The sequence below is a fragment of the Trachypithecus francoisi genome, unplaced genomic scaffold (assembly GCF_009764315.1).
Source record: "Trachypithecus francoisi isolate TF-2019V2 unplaced genomic scaffold, Tfra_2.0 Contig01579, whole genome shotgun sequence".
Lineage (NCBI taxonomy): Eukaryota > Metazoa > Chordata > Mammalia > Primates > Cercopithecidae > Trachypithecus > Trachypithecus francoisi.
This window is the reverse complement of record NW_022681442.1, coordinates 28,384,462-28,400,448: the sequence shown is the minus strand read 5'-3', so window position 1 is coordinate 28,400,448 and position 15,987 is coordinate 28,384,462. Positions and strand designations below refer to the sequence as shown.

The 15,987-nt window shown below is 45.9% G+C and overlaps 1 long non-coding RNA gene across 1 annotated transcript; it reads left to right on the top strand.

The window, feature by feature from the left end:
• Positions 1-8,692: 8,692 nt before the first annotated feature.
• Positions 8,693-12,074, top strand: LOC117064496. Its single transcript, XR_004429495.1, has 3 exons — positions 8,693-8,704; positions 10,336-10,341; positions 11,824-12,074. It is a non-coding gene; the product is annotated as an uncharacterized LOC117064496 (long non-coding RNA).
• The last annotated feature ends 3,913 nt before the right edge of the window (positions 12,075-15,987 follow it).

The window sequence follows — 15,987 nt, the reverse complement described above, 5'->3', positions numbered from 1 at the left end:
TTTACAATTTTTTACAATCACTTGCCCACATTTATAAATCAGAAAATTCTGTATAACATATGAATTTGGGCTGGGCGCAGTGGCTTATGCCTATAATCCCAGCACTTCAGGAGGCCAAGGCGGGCGGATCATGAGGTCAAGAGATCGAGACCATCCTGGCCAACATGGTGAAACCCCATCTCTAATAAAAATATAAGTTAGCTGGGCATGGTGGCATATGCCTGTAGTCCCAGCTACTCGGGAGGCTGAGGCAGCAGAATCGCTTGAAGCTGGGAGGCGGAGGTTGCAGTGAGCCAAAATCGTGCCACTGCACTCCAGCCTGGCAACAGAGCAAGACTCCATCTCTAAAAAACAAAACAAAACAAAACAAAACAATGATTAAGACTGTCATAATTTTTTTTAACTTTTTTCCTTTTTCTTTTTTTTTTTTTTTTTTTTTGAGACACTCGGAGTCTTGCTCTGTCGCCCAGGCTGAAGACCAGTGGCAGATCTAGGCTCACTGCAACCTCTAACTCCCAGGTTCAAGCGGTTCTCGTGTCTCAGTCTCCCGAGTAGCTGAGACTACAGGCACGCGCCACCACGCCCAGCTAATTTTTTATATTTTTAGTAGAGACAGGGTTTCACCATGTTGGCTAGGCTGGTCTCAAACTCCTGACCTCAGGTGATCCACCAGCCTCGACCTCCCAAGGTGCTGGGATTACAGGCGTGAGCCATCACACCAGGTCAGTTTACTGCATTAATTTTGTGGCTTTCCTTTTTTTTTTTTGAGATGGAGTTTCACTCTTGTCGCCCAGGTGCGAGTGCAGTGGCACAATCTCGGCTCACTGCAACCTCCGCCTCCTGGGTTCAAGCAATTCTTCTGCCTCAGCCTCCCGAGTAGCTGGGAGTACAGGCATGCGCTGCCATGCCTGATTAATTTTTGTATTTTTAGTAGAGACAGGGTTTCACCATGTTGGCCAGGCTGGTCTCGAACTCCTGACCTCAAGTGGTCATTCACTCTGCTCTAATTGCAAACAATCCATGTAGCATACTTGTAAACTGCTTACCGGAATTTCTCTTTCCAGCTTTATCTCAAGACTACTGCTCCACCAAACCCTTTTAGTGAGAACCATCTATTAATCATACCCTCAATACATCCACTTCAGCATCTTCTCCCTACTCTGAAGTGTTACTTTCTGTTTTTCCTGATCCCATCAAGCTACATTAATATTCCTTCACTCTGAGCAAAAAAAACTAACATTTATAAAGAACTTAATGTGTGCCAGTATCACTTAAATTGAATTATTCTATTTAATCCACATAACCCTGTAAATTTTGTTCTACTTTTCCCTTCTCAAGGTGAGAGAAACTGAGTGAGCTTGTCTAAGGTTAACTGAGTTCCCCGAGGTTGCATGATGTTAAGTAGCAAGCCAGACTACAAAATCCAGGCCCTTAAATAAATGCAATGTCTCCTGGCTGCAAGTATGACTGTCTTTACTGCTCACATGTCACTCAACATATGCCTTGTGATAGTTAGCATTTTGTGTTAGATGTCTAAAAACCTCAAAATATTACATTTATTCAACAAAAATTTACTAAGAGCCTGTGTGCCAGGCATTGTTGACGTCTGGGGCAAATTAGAGAGCATCTACAAATGAAGAGTAGATGAATTCTGTAGATATATGGACATCCCAGAAATATTGGTAAGTGCGAAATCCCAAATAATAAGTACGCAGCAACTGTAACTAGATAAAAACCCATATCTATGTAAGTACTTTAAAAGAGCACAGTCGTAACATGATAAAGTAGTGAGTTTTTGTTTTGGGGGTTTTGTTGTTGTTTACTATTTCATTGAATTAAGCTTTTGGTAAGAGAATTAAGCAACAGGGCCGGACACAGTGGCTCACGCCTGTAATCCCAGCACTTGGGAGGCCGAGGTGGGCGGATCCCCTGAGGCCAGGAATTCGAGACCAGCCTGACCAACTTGGAGAAACCCCGTCTCTACTAAAAATACAAAATTAGCCAAGTGTGGGGACGCATGCCTGTAATCCCAGCTACTTGGGAGGTTGAGGCAGAGGTTGCGATGAGCCAATATCGCGCCATTGCACTCCAGCCTGGCCAACAAGAGCAAAACTCCGTCTCGGGGGAAAAAAAAAGAGAGAGAGAGAAAATTAAGCAATAAAAATACTTAAAAAATAAAACCCGTGTTTTATGTATTCCTCTTTCCCCATAAAACAGCAGAAATAGTCTAGAGAAAGATTAATGACCACCTCTCTGCATAACATTCTATTGTAATCTGGCTTTCTTTAGGAAGACATGATGTCTTCCGGTTAAGGGTGGCAGGTACTATAGGAGAATACTATCTTAATATTATTATTAAGTATAGTATTTTAATAACTTAATATAGTTATTAAGTTATTAATACTTAATATAGTATTATTAATACTAACTTAATAGTATTAAGATAATATTAATATCTTAATACTATTAACTATACTTAATAGTATTTATTAAGTATAATAAATCTGCTTACAAACTTCTGGAAACTTGTAGCTGATTGCAAATTTTCATACAATGGCATAAAACCTTAGAACTAAAAGGAATCCTGCAGAACATCTCCTTCAGCGCCCCACCCCACCCCCGCCCCCTCCACCACCTTATTTTACAGATTTGTTGGTTACTAAACCCTAAAACCTTAATTCGGGGTCAATGAGAGTAATGCAGCTACCTACAGGGCTGAAATGTAGTGGTTTATACTGCAATGGAAATGCACTTCAGAAATAAAGTCTGTGTATGCTAGTACCAACCCTGCATGTGGAGTTTTTTATTTTAATTACTAACCAGCTACGTTTTCTTGAACTTAACCTTTTTTTTTTTTCACTCTCAGCTCACATCTATTTTTTTCTCTTTTCGAACTTAACCCTTTCAGGCCTGGATGTCTTCATTTGGATAAATTCTAACCGTTGTTGAAAAGCCATGTGGTAAATATTTTTAAAACCTAATGCCTTCTCTACACAGTAACACTAAGTTTTCACGGTAAATGACACAGTTTTAATATTCTCCCTTTCACATTAGTCAGCAGTTTGCATCCGTTGCTTTAAGAGGCGAAATGAACAGTCCACAGACACTGGGAACCAAGTACAGCTCAATCCTGAAGAACTCATCGGCCCCTGGATCGGCGCGCACACGCCCCCCTGTAATGGTGACTAGTCATTTAGGCGCGCTGTACTTCAGAGCACGACCCCCCTCAAACATCAAGGCCCTAAAGGTGAAGGCCCAGGAAAACGTCGATTGGGACAGCAGCCTCTACCTGCTGCTTTCAGAAGCTGTGGCCTGCCGAAGTCAAACCCCCAAAACGTTCTTCTTACAACTAAGGGTTCAGGCCTCAAATCGGCATCTCGCCCTCTCCGGTTTCAAGGGCCCCGAAAAAAGGAGAGGAATAGGCCGCCACTGAACGGCTCAGCCCCCTGACCAGGAGCTGTCCGGATGTTTTTTGTGGCGCCTTACAATTCGCTGCGACCTTTCCAGGAAGCGCTGCACACGGGCGTGTGGCAAGCGAGCTGGCCGTTTCTCGCGGTCCTGCTAAAACGCTGTCAACCTGGCGCTCCACCACAGAGGCCCGCTGGCTTCTCGGGAGGCGACCGAGAGAGCTCAGGGGGCGGGGAGGCTGTTACGAGGAGCGAAAGGACGGCCTCAGGGGTGGCCGGGGACAGTCCGGAATCAGCTGGAGGAAGTCAGCAGGACTGAGGAAAGGGCTACTACCCGCGTGAGGAAAGGGGGGAACGGGCGGAACGCGGCGAACGGCCGCACTCGGAGGCTGCGGCGGGGTCCCAGCAAGCCGGCGGCTGGGAAACAATGGCGCGAGCGTGACGTGGGCCGGAGACATCGCGGCGGCGCGGAGGAAAGGACTGCCGTGGGGCGGGGGCCGCACCGAGGGAGTTGGAAGGCGTGCGGCGTCCGCGAACGCGCGGGCGGGGGCTCGGCCTAAGGAGAGGGGCCTGGGGTCCATGGTCCCTGGGGGCCAGAGGCGGGGCCAGGCGGCGGCAGCAACCCTGGGGTCGCGTGCTCGGCGGCGCACCTCCCCACCTAGCTCCCCGCTCGACCGCTCCTTCCCCGCCCGCCCATGGGTCCCGCCGCACTCACCGGCTCCACAGCGCACGGCAACAATCCCAGCGCGCAACTGCCGCAGCAGCCTCGGCGCGTGCCCTCCCCGCCCTCGCCTCCCGGCACCGCCCCGCCGCTCACGCCCGGCCAGGGACCGGCGCGTTGTTCCGTCTCCTGGCTCCGCCGCAGAACTCGGCGAAGTCGACGCTCCCTGACCGCGCTGCGTCTATATCTCCCGCGGGTCTGAAGATCTTCAAACTGAGGGTGACGCACGTTGACAACCCTTCCATCTCCTTTAGGTCTCCATCCCTTGGCATTCTGCTTGCGCCCCTCAGCCGGGCCCCGGGCTACCCTCTCCACTTCGTCTCATTCAGCTGAAGCTTTCCTTTGGGAGAAGAGGGCATCCTTTTTCCCAGTCACAGAATGTTTTGGTGTAATGGATCTCAAGGACCTTCATGCGTCCACAACCCCATGGCACCCTCGAATCCCCCTGATGGCTAAAAACACCAGCTTTGAAGTTTGTCAGAACTAGTTCGAGTCCCGGTACCACCACTTACAAACTGTAACTTCGAGCAAGGTACCTGACCTCCTATACCCGGTGCCCACATTTGTAACACCAGGATAGGAAACAACAGTCCCCACGTCAAAGGGTGTTGACGGGATGAAATCACACAATATAGGTGAGGCCTTCAGCAGGGTCCTGGCACACAGTAAGCACTCAGTAAGTGTTCACCCCACCACCAGCAACTCAGCAGGAAGAATCCTCAAATGCAGCCCGCTGTTTCCAGAGGACTGAATTCCTTGGTCCGGGCAGCTATCACCAGTGAGAAAATGTGTCTAAATTTCCACTCTCAGGGTCCAAATTCGATGCCTTGAAGCCACAGAGAACAAACATCTAATCTCTCTTGGACCTTTGACTTTTCAGATATTTTACTTCTATCACCTCTGCCCAAGGTCTTCTCATTCCACATCAGTGTCTCCAGGTCCTTCCATTGTTCCTCCTCTGCCCTGGTTTTGAAGGTCTTTATCCCTCTTAGGCAAATGGTAGATTTGACTGTGATTTCTTGAGAATATGTCACCCAAGACTGAACCATATGTTTGTGGTATCATCAGAGCAAAGCAGGACTATAGCTTCCTCCTTTTGGGACCTATCGCTTTGCACTCCTGTGATAAAGTTCTTGGCACCCATGCTGTTGACTCATATTGGGCTTGCAGTCAACCAAAACCTCCGCGTCTTTTTAGTAAATGCTCCACTGGAGCATTTCTACCCCTTCTTGTGCTTCTTAGCCAACTTCGCTTCGGGTCAGCTGAGGATAGACCTTGGGCCCCTCACCTTCTAAATTTCACAGGATGTGTGGAAAAGAGGAACAGGGGTTGGAAGCTGGCATAACACAATCTTTAAACCAAGTGCATTTGAAAAAAGGCCAGGGAAGTGGGGCATGATGGCTCACGCCTGTAATCCCATCACTTTGGGAAGTCGAGGTAGGTGGATCATTTGAGGTCAGCAGGTCAAGACCAGCCTGAACAACATGGCAAAACCTCATCTCTACTAAAACAAAAATTAGCTGGGTATGGTGGTGTGCACCTGTAGTCCCAGCTACTCAGGAGGCTGAGGCAGGAGAATTGCTTGAATCCGGGAGGCAAAGGTTGCAGTGAGCCAAGATCACACCACTGAACTCCAGCCTGGGCAACAGAGGAAGACTCCATCTCAAAAATAAAAGAAGAAAAAAGGCCAGGGTTTGTGTCTAAAGACCATGGTACTGAGAGAAAAACAAATATACAGACACATACAAATGAATGTGATCACAACTGGGAAAAAAACTGCACACACACAAGACTACAGGGAAATATGTATGTTGTTTTCTCTCAGTGATAAGATGGAGTGGTTTCTTCTTTGTACTTTTGTATTAATTTCTTAGGGTGTTTGTATTACTTTTATAATCAAGAACTTTGTTTTAAAAAATAAATCAGAGGCCGGGCGCGGTGGCTCCAGCCTGTAATCCCAGCACTTTGGGAGGCCGAGACGGGTGGATCACGAGGTCAGGAAATCGAGACCATCCTGGCTAACATGGTGAAACCCTGTCTCTACTAAAAATACAAAAAAAAAACTAGCCGGGCGACATGGCGGGCGCCTGTAGTCCCAGCTACTCGGGAGGCTGAGGCAGGAGAATGGCGTGAACCCGGGAGGCAGAGCTTGCAGTGAGCTGAGATCCAGCCACTGCACTCCAGCCTGGGTGACAGAGCGAAACTCCGTCTCAAAAAAAAAAAAAAAAAGAGAATTTAAGTGAAGCATGGGCAACACAGTGAGACCTCATCTCTACAAAAAGTTTTTAAAAATCAGCTGGGCATGGTGGCTCCAGCATGTAGTTGCAACTGCTACTCAGGAGGCTGAGGTGGGAGGATCTCTTGAGCCTGGGAGGTCAAGGCTGCAGTAAGCTGTGATTGTGCCACTGCACTCAAGCCTGGGTGACAGAGAAAGATCCTGTCTCAAAAAATAATAATAAATAAATAAATAAAAGAATTGACTGATCTGCACTTATCAACATGGATATATCTCAAAGTCGTATTTTTGAATGAAAATAGCAAGTTGCAGAATTATATATCTATATCCATTATATATAGACAGATGGATAGTATCAATAGTTTAAAAATTATTCCCCCAATGCAAAACTTCAGTTAATCATGAAAAAACATCAAATAAACCCAAATTGAGGGAATATTCTACAAAACACTTGACGTGTAATCTTCAAAAGTGTCAAGGTCATGAAAGCCAAGGAAAGACTGAGAAACTGTCAGAGATTATCCTATTCACAGATAGGAGACTAAAGAGATCTGATAACTAAACACAATGTGGTATCCTGGAACACAAAAAGGACGTTAGTGAAAAAGCTGGTGAAACTGGAATAAGTTCTGTAGTTTTGTTATTAGTATTGTGCCAGTGTTAATTTCTTAGTTTTGAACCAGGGTTACATAAATTGTTAACATTAAGAGAAGCTGGGTGAAGGGTATGTTGAAACTTTCTATACTAGCTCTGCAACTCCTCTGTAAATCTAAAATTATTTCAAAATAAAAAGCTAGAACAGAACACACAAATAATACCATTATTCCCTATTATCATACATTAGGTTTATGAAAGATTTTTAAAACAGATCTGTAAAGCTACATGCCCAAAATATATCAGAAGTTATCTCTAAGCTAGGGATAAAGGACCATTATTTTATTGAGAGAATGTTCAAAGGGAGTATTAGCTTTCGTTTTAATGTTTTGGAAGATAAATGTAATTATGTATTGCTTTTGTAACAAAAAGTTAATTCTTTTAAATGGAAAAGAATAGAACAATTTGGCCTCATGACTTTCAAGAGTAAGACAAGCCATGCCAACTCATGAAACAACCTTCTAACGGAGGGCTGGGAGGCTGAGGAACCATAAAAAGCTTGCTTGAGGTCTCTAAGTTGACATGAGCTGAAGAACCTGGGCACTGCTTGGCAAAAGAGGCCACCCCACTGTGGCCTTGGATGGCCTCTCATCAACTTCCTGTCCAGGCACTCATGTGACTGTCCTATCCAATCTGATCGACACTGTTTTCCCCAGAATACCAGAAAGTCTGAGTCACCCAGAATATGAGTAGCATTCACAAGCCACTCAACAGTTTTTCTGCTTCTTGGTAGAAGCTCTCCTCAAAACTATGCATTGAGTGCCTACTATGAAGGATACAGTGCCACTGACGGATACAGACATGAGTTTCTGCCCTCATGGAGACTGCTGACTACTTGGAAGATGAACTCTAAACAAACAAAAAGTTGCTTTACTACAGTTTTGATAAGTGCTATGCAGGAAAAGTAAAAGATGCTATGAGGGAGAACAAAATAGAGTCTAGAGTTAGGATCGGGTGAGGGTTGGGAAACAGTTCCCTGAGGAAATGATATCTCAGCTGAGATCTGAAGGATGAGTAGGATTCAGGTGAAAAAGTGAGAGGAGGGCGGGGTGCAGTGGCTCATACCTGTAATCCCAGCACTTTGGGAGGCTGAGACAGGAGGATCACTTGAGCTCAGGAGTTTAAGACCAGCCTGGACAACATAGCAAGACCCCATCTTAAAAAAAAATTTTTTTTAATTAACCCGGCATGGTGGCACACACCTATAATCCTAGCTACTTGGGAGGCTGAGGCAGGAGGATCACTTGAGCCCAGGAGTTTTTGAGGTTTCAGTGAGCTATGATTGGACCACTGCACTCCTGCCTGAGTGACAGAACAACACCCTTTTTCAAAAAAAGAAAGAAAGAAAGAGAGAGAGAGAAAGAGAGGGATAAAGAGAAGGAGAGAAGGGAGGGAGGGAGGGAAGGAAGGAAAGAAGGAAAGAAGGAAGGAAGGAAGGAAGGAAGGAAGGAAGGAAGGAAGGAAGGAAGGCAGGCAGGCAGGCAGGCAGGCAAAAATGAGGGCGAACTTGTTTGCAAGAGTGAAAGAGAAAACAGCCGGTGCCAGAGATGAGTCTTGTGCATCTGAGGAATAACCCAAGCCTAAAGAGAAAGGGAGAAAGTGGCAAAAAATAGCCCTGGAGGGAGGCAAGGTCAGACCTGGCAGGGCACTGCAGACCATGTTAATGAACAGGAGCCCCAACCTTAAGTGCAATGGAGAGTAACTGAAGGGCATCAAGCAGTGTGGCAGGGATCAGATTCGCAGTTTAAATGTAATCAACAACTAACTGCCTCACATAGTCATGAAAGTTAATTTGTTTGAATCCAGCAAAAATCTCTCAGGTGCCTGTTGGAAACTTCCACTGGGTGTTTACAAAGTGAGAGAGACAAGATCTGCAACCTTTATCACAATTATTTTATTTGTTGAATATCTACCAGATGGTAGACACTGGAGATTCAAATTGATCCCCCACCAACACCTTGATCCAGAGTTGCTGAACATTTCTTAAGGAAATCGGACACTTGGGCAAAAAATGAAGGCAGGTCATTGTAAGCCTCATGCCAGATTAGTGACCACAAAGATCTTCAGAGTTTCAGGAGAGATGGATTCTCAAGGATATAGGAGAGTCAGAATCAAATACATACACTTCATACCCACAGATAGAATTTTTTAATGGAAAATAACACACGTTGGCAAGGATATGGAGAAATTTGAACGCTCGTGCATTGTTGGTCATTCCTCGAAAAAATTAAACTAATGACTCAGCAATTCTGCTACTAGGTAGATACCCAAAATAATTAAAAATAGGGACTCAAACAGATACTTGTACACAAATATTTGTATCACCATTTTCACAATACCCAAAAGATAGAAATAACCCAAGTGTCCATCAACACATGAATGGATAAACAAGACATTGTATATACATACAATGGAATATTATTCGGCCATATAGAGGAATGAAGTTTTGGCCTTTGGCACTGTGGCTCATGCCTGTAATCACAGCACTTTGGGAGGCTGAGGCAGGTGGATCACTTGCGGCCAGGAGTTTGAGACAAGCCTGGCCAATATGGCAAAACCCCATCTCTACTAAAAATACAAAAATTAGCTGGGTGCACACAGTAATCCCAGCTACTAGGGAGGCTGAGGCACAAGAATGGCTTAAATTCGGGAGGTGGAGGTGGCAGTGAGCTGAGATCATGCCACTGCACTCCTGCCTGGGTGATACAGCAAGATTCTGTCTCAGAAATAAATAAATAAATGAAGTTTTGATACATGCTACAACTTGAATGAACCTTGAAAACATTATGCAGCCAGGTGTGATGGCTCACACCTGTAATCCCAGCACTTTGGGAGGCTGAGGCACGTGGATCACTTGAGGTCAGGAGTTCGAGACCAGCCTGACCAACATGGCGATACCTCATCTCTACTAAAAATACAAAAATTAGCTGGACCTGGAGGGGCATGCTTGTAATCCCAGCTACTTGGAAGGCTGAGGCAGGGTGACCACTTGAACCCAGGAGACGGAGGTTGCAGTGAGCCGAGATTGTGCCACTGCACTCCAGCCTGGGGGACAGAGAGAAACTCTGTCTCAAAAAAGAAAAAGAAAAAAAAATGCTGGCCGGGCGTGGTGGCTCAAGACTGTAACCCCAGCACTTTGGGAGGCCAAGGCGGGCAGATCACGAGGTCGGGAGATCCAGACCATCCTGGCTAACACGGTGAAACCCCGTCTCTACTAAAAAATACAAAAAAACTAGCCAGTCGAGGTGGCCGACGCCTGTAGTCCCAGCTACTCGGGAGGCTCAGGCAGGAGAATGGCGTAAACCCGGGAGGCGGAGCTTGCAGTGAGCTGAGATCCGGCCACTGCACTCCAGCCCGGGCGACAGAGCGAGACTCCGTCTCAAAAAAAAAAAAAAAAAAAAAAAAAAAAAAAAATGGTTAAAACGGCCTATTTTATGTTATATATTTTACCACAGTAAAAAATAAAAAAATTATAACTTTCCAAAAAGGAATCAAATATATAAATAGCACTGTTTACTCCATGTTCACCTGACTTCTTCCAAATTTCCATTTTCCAGTTCATAGGACACCCCAAGTATCCTTGTACCTACATTAAACTGTTTCTCTAACTGAAAGCCTCTTTTCACCTTTCTAACTTGTATTCATCCTGAAGGCCTTAACTCAAATGTTTCTCAGAGGCATTCCCTAATCCCCAACCCAATCTACCTGAAATTCCCTCCTGTTATTTTCTTTCGTCCTGCCCTGTACCTTCCGTTCCCTTCTCTAACTTACCACAGTTGCAATGAAAGAAATATTTGTGTGATATGTTATCTGCCTTCGCAATAACGCCTGTAAGCTCCAAGAAGGCAGGGACAGTCTGTCTTGTTCACTGAGAGGGAGACGGCACTTAGCCCATGGTCTGACACACTGGGGATTCCCTATATATTTTTTAATAAATTAATTAGTAACTAAATGACTGCGTGATGGGATTGTGAGTAGAATTTACTTTAATGCCTTTTACGGTGCTGTAAATTGGATTAAATTATTTAAACAAAAGAAGGGGCCGGGCACAATGGCTTACACCTGTAATCCCAGCACTTTGGGAGGCCAGGGTGGGCAGATCACAAGGTTAGGAGTTCAAGACCAGCCTGGCCAACATAGTGAAATCCCATCTCTACTAAAAATACAAACAATTAGCCAGTGTGGTGGCGGGTGCTGTAAACCCAGCTACTAAGGAGCCTGAGGCAGGAGAATTGCTTGAACCCGGGAGGTGGAGGTTGCAGTGAGCGGAGATGGCCACATTGCACTCCAGCCCGGGTGACAGTGAGAGACCCCATCTCAAGAAAAAAAAAAAAAGGAAGCAAACCAGGGCTCTCATTTGTGGGGAAAAGAAAGAGAGATCAGACTGCTACTGTGTCTATATAGAAACAAATAGACATAAGAGACTCCATTTTGTTCTGTATTTGAGATGCTGTTAATCTGTGACCCTACCCCCAATCTTGTCCTTGAAAGAGACTTGTGCTAGGCCGGGCGCGGTGGCTCAAGCCTGTAATCCCAGCACTTTGGGAGGCCGAGGTGGGCGGATCACGAGGTCAGGAGATCGAGACCATCCTGGCTAACACGGTGAAACCCCGTCTCTACTAAAAAATACAAAAAACTAGCCGGGCGAGGTGGCTGGCGCCTGTAGTCCCAGCTACTCGGAGGCTGAGGCAGGAGAATGGCGGTAAACCTGGGAGGCGGAGCTTGCAGTGAGCTGAGATCCGGCCACTGCACTCCAGCCTGGGCGACAGAGCAAGACTCCGTCTCAAAAAAAAAAAAAAAGAAAGAAAGACTTGTGCTGTGGTGACTCAAGGTTTAAAGGATTTTGGGCTGTGCAGGGTGTGCTTTGTTAAGCAAGTGCCTGAAGGCAGTATGCTTGTGAACAGTCATCACTATTCTCTTAATCTCAATTACCCAGGGACACGTACACTGCCAAAGGTCACAGGAACCTCTGCCTAAGAAAGCTAGATATTGTCCAAGGTTTCTCCCCATGTGATAGTCTGAAATATGGCCTCGTGGGAAGGGAAAGACCTGATCGTCCCCCAGCCTGACACCTGTGAAGGGTCTGTGCTGAGGAGGACTAGTATAAGAGGAAAGAAGGCCTCTTGGCAATTGAGATAGAGAAAAGCATCTGTTTCCTGCCTGGCCCTGGGCAATGGAACATTCTCGGTGTAAAACTCAATTGTCTGTTCTGTTTACTGAGAAAGGAGAAAACCGCCTTAGGGCAAAAGGTGGGACTTGCTAGAGCAATGCTGCTCCTTATGCACAAAAAAGGTTTATGGAGATGTTTGCATATGCATATCAAGGAACAGCACTTTTCCTTAAACTTATGTCACAGAGATCTTTATTCATATGTCTTACTGCTGACCTTCTCCCTACGATGATCCTATTATCCTGCCACTTCCCTTTTTCTAAGATGGTAAAGATAATGGTCAATAAATGCTGAGGGTACTCAGAGACCGGTGCCAGCGCGGGTCCTCTGTATGCTGAGTGCTGGTCCCCTGGGCCCACTTTTTCTTTCTCTATACTTTGTCTCTGTGTCTCATTTCTTTGCTCAAGTCTCTCGTTCCACCTAACGAGAAATGCCCACAGGTGTGGAGGGGCAGGTCACCCCTTCACTCATTTTTGTTGTTGTTATTGAGATGGAGTCTCGCTCTGTCGCCCAGGCTGGAGTGCAGTGGCATAATTTTGGCTCACTGCAACCTCCACCTCCTGGGTTCAAGCTGTTCTCCTACCTCAGCCTCCCAAGTAGCTGAGACTACAGGCACACACTACCACGTGTGGCTAATTTTTGTATTTTTAGAAGAGACAGGGTTTCATTATGTTGGACAGGCTGGTCTCAAACTCCTGACATCAAGTGATTCACCCACCTCAGCCTCCCAAAGTACTGGGATTACAGGTGTGAGCCACCAGGCCCGGCCAGCTCTCATTCTTACATACCTGCCTCTACCCTGTGAAGCTGCAGCCCTCTCTTATAGCAGGAACCTGAGTGAATCACTAGTACAGTTTGTTTCCAGGTAGATCTAAAATATCAACAACCATTCCAACCTTAGCCTCTAAATATCCATCTAAATAAGTGATAAGTTGCTGCACTTAAAATGAAACACCTCGGCCGGGCGCGGTGGCTCAAGCCTGTAATCCCAGCACTTTGGGAGGCCGAGATGGGCGGATCACGAGGTCAGGAGATCGAGACCATCCTGGCTAACACGGTGAAACCCCATCTCTACTAAAAATACAAAAAAACGAGCCGGGCGAGGTGGCGGGCGCCTGTAGTCCCAGCTACTCAGGAGGCTGAGGCAGAAGAATGGCGTAAACCCGGGAGGCGGAGCTTGCAGTGAGCTGAGATCTGGCCACTGCACTCCAGTCCGGGCGACAGAGCGAGACTCCGCCTCAAAAAAAAAAAAAAAAAAAAAAAAAATGAAACACCTCTTCCCTGTGCAACCAGAACGCATATCCCTCCTCCAGAGCACTTCAGCCCACCTGAGCATTTCACATATTTGGGGTTAGCAGCACTTATATTAGAACTAAAGCCTCAGGCTGGGCGCGGTGGCTCACACCTATAATCCCAGCACTTTGGGAGGCCAAGGTGGGTGGATCACTTAAGGTCAGGAGTTCAAGACCAGCCTGGCTAACATGGTGAAACCCCATCTCTACTAAAAATACAAAAATTAAGTGGGCATGGTGGAATGCTCCTGTAGTCCCAGCTACTCAGGAGGCTGAGGCAGGAGAATCACTTGAACTCAGGAGACGGGCACTGCAGTAAACTGAGATCATGAGATCGTGCCACTGTACTCTCGCCTGGGCAATAGAGCAAATGAGACTCCGTCTCAAAACAAACAAACAAAACAAAATAAAACAAAACCAAAAAAAATACCAAAGCCTCAGGTAAACTCATGTCAAGAGTGAAAAAGTGCATTTACTTGTCTATTCGAAAAGCCAATTCTTCTGGTATGTACAGGTAAGTTTCTACTATTTGTCAGTGAGAGCATTTCCTAATTGATTTAATTTTCTCATCTTGGCATTCCACATCTACCTCAGTAAACAATTTTCTGTGCTAACAAGAAGCTAAACAAACATATAATTATTTTTGAGATAAGAAATGCAAATAAAAGCTGATCTAATGAATTTGTTTTCTGGATGCGGACACTTGTGGAAACTGAAAAACGTGACGACTCAGGAAGAAGACAGTTTGCTCACAACAGCTTTTACATAAACATATTTTAGCCCACATACCACTGATTCTCTCAGCCCACAAGCCATTGTCTTCTCTCTGCTTTTACTTTTTTACATTTTACATATGTTTCATGAACTGCTGGGCACAGTGGCTCAAGCCTGTAATCCCAGCACTTAGGGAGGCCAAGGTGGGTGGATCACCTGAGGTCAGGAGTTCGAGACTAGCCTGGCCAACATGGTGAAACCCTGTCTCTACTAAAAATACAAGAATTAGCTGGGCTTGGTGGCAGGTGCCTGTAATTTCAGCTACTCAGGAGGCTGAGGCAGCAGAATCGCTTGAACCTGGGAGGCGGAGGTTGCAGTGAGCCAAGATTGTGCCATTGCACTCCAGCTTGGGCAACAAGAGCAAAACAAAACCTTATCAAAAAAAAAAAAAAAAAATTGCATGAACCAGAGAGTGCAAGGCAAACCAGCGACCACAGACATTGGGAAACTTTTGATCACAAGTAACAGGAAACCCAGTTAAAATGGCTTAAATAATAAGGAAGTTCAGAGGTATGGTATGTGCTGGGGTAAATATTCAGTAGTCAATATTGCCGCTAAGAACCAAGTTTCAGCCAGGAGCAGTGGCTCATGCCTGTAATCCGAACACTTTGAGAGGCCGAAGTGGACAGATGGCTTGAGCTCAGAAGTTCGAGACCAGCCTGGGCAACATGGCAAAACTCTGTCTCTACAAAAAACGTTTAAAATTAAGTGGGCATAGTCATGTGTGCCTGTAGTCCCAGCTATTCAGGAGGCTAAAATGGAAGGATCACTTGAGCCTGGGAGGTAGAGGCTGCAGTGAGAGGAGAATATGCCCACCACACTCCAGCCTGGGTGGCAGAATGACATCCTTATCCCCCCCCCAAAAAAAAGGGCCAAGTTTTGTCTCTGTGCCCTGTAGCCCTGAAAGTTTACTTCATCTTACAATGTGTAGGATGGCTTCAAGTTTCCTCCCTCACTTCAACAAAGCACAGACACCTCTCCTCCACAACAGTTCTTCCTTTCAACCTAATTGAAATTAATTAGGAAACATGCAGACCTCTCAGACTAAAAGTCATTGCCAAGGAAGGATCACACACCAACAAATTAGATATTGTCCCTGGGGCTAGAGATGGAGAGGATAGCTAAGCAAAACTGCAATTTTTCATAGGGAGAAGGGGTGGAGAGTGGATGTAAGTAGGCAGCCAAGAGTATCCACTACAACTAGCAAAACTGAATATGCCCAAGCCTTGGGTTAAGAGTAGTACTAGAGAAATAGAAAAACCACACATTGGATGTCACACATCCACTGATCTACTGGTTCTTAAACTTTTTTTTTTTTTTTTTGAGACAGGGTCTGGCTCTGTTGCCCAGCCTGGAGTGCAGTGGCACAATCTCAGCTCACTGCAACTTCCGCCTCCTGAGCTCAATCCATCCTCCCACCTCAGCCTCCCAAGTAACTGGGACTACAGGTGCACGCCACCACACCCAGCTAATTTTGGTATTTTTTGTAGAGATAGGGTTTTGCTATGTTGGCCGGCATGGTCTCTAACTCCGGAGCCAAGTGATCTGCCCACCTTGGCCTCCCAAAGTGCTGGGATTACAGGCATCAGCCACTGCGCTAGGCCTGCTCTACTGGTTCTTAACCCCACGAGGGTTAACTCATCATTAGCAAGAGGCTCATGACAGCAGTGATTCTCAGAAACATCAGAAAGCCTATATTCTTGGTGGTGTTCTTTATGTCCTGAGTCTCTCCT